This window comes from Nematolebias whitei, chromosome 10, assembly GCF_014905685.2.
Source record: "Nematolebias whitei isolate Nwh7 chromosome 10, NemWhi1, whole genome shotgun sequence".
NCBI lineage: Eukaryota > Metazoa > Chordata > Actinopteri > Cyprinodontiformes > Rivulidae > Nematolebias > Nematolebias whitei.
In genome coordinates this window covers 2,469,123-2,470,463 of record NC_056507.1, presented here as the reverse complement: position 1 = coordinate 2,470,463, position 1,341 = coordinate 2,469,123, and the positions used below count along the sequence as shown (strand labels likewise).

General features: G+C 42.0%; 1 pseudogene; it reads right to left on the bottom strand.

Moving 5' to 3' along the window:
* Positions 1-668: 668 nt before the first annotated feature.
* The window catches only part of LOC119415894, a 9,131-nt pseudogene continuing 8,458 nt past the window's right edge, over positions 669-1,341 (bottom strand).

Here is a 1,341-nt window from a genome sequence, read left to right as displayed (position 1 = left end):
ATGTATGTATGTATGTATGTATGTATGTATGTATGTATGTATGTATGCATGCATGTATGCCGGTGGCCCACTTGGATTTTGACATGACAACCCGATTTTTGAAAACTTTCTTAGATGCAGCCACAAACCTCAGTGGAAGTCGGTACCTGACTTATTTTTCAAGTTATGTTCTGAACTTGCATGGATGGAGGATCTTTCCAATCCTCCCTTGTTGCTCCGCCATGGGGCAGTGGTCCTTGAAGGTCAAGACAGGAGTGTATGCACAGATACAACCAGTCTGAACTGGGCGTGCGAGTTCAGATTGAAACTTTTAGGGAGTGATCTATCGATGAATGTTCTCTGTGATCTCAAGTTTGAAGTATTTCATGTGAAAGATGGATTTACAAAGTGTTAACAGTAAAGTGAAGAAATATACAAACATCAAATTCAAACCTTAGTCACAAGACACTGTGTTTTATTATTTTACCTTATTATCTAATATTTATGGCAAATAGACATTTTGATTTCAAAATACGTAACAATATATACAGTATATATATAATACAACACGACTTCTAAAAAGTCTGAATGTGTTCATAAAAGATGAAGGTGCTAATAGTTTTCTATAGTCGATAGTCTATTTCTAACAGAAAGAAATCATAAGCATTATGTTCAAACAGTCTTATAGTCTATTTAAAGTGTTTCTCAAACAATGGGTTTTCCTTCACTTTGTTGGGAACAGGAATCCTCTTCTTCAAGGCCAGGGTGGAGTTGACCTGCTCGGCTGAGAGCAGGCTGTGCCACTGAGCCACCGGCCGCCGGGGATTGGACAACATGTCTGCCCAGTGCCTCAGCTGGTTCCCGCTAGCATCGCAGCCCAGGAAAACCTTTCCGATGGCGTCGTTCCTGGTCATGGCGTCATGGTCCCACACCGAGATCACCAGGTTCACCCTCTGAGTGGAAGACAACGACAGGATTTGATGTTGTGCATAAACAGGAACATGTAAAACAACTTATCCAACAAAGTTGTCAGGTCCTCTGGATGGTTTCTCTTTTTAATAAACAGTTTGTCCTTCATCCAAAGGACTTCATCAGTCCAAGGAGCCACAACAAACTCAGTCCCATAAGCAGCACACTCACATAGTGGGCCAACCAGTTTGATGGTGATAAGATGGTTTCTACAGAAGCCATCTTATGGCCAAACCATCTGTCCTCACTCCAACTACTGTCCCTCCATGTCCTCTCTAACTGCATCCATACATCTCCTCTTTATCTTTTTCCTGGCAGCTGCATTTCTAACATCCTTCTTCCAATATACTGTCCTTCCTCTGGACATGTCCAAACCACTGTCCCTCCTCTGGA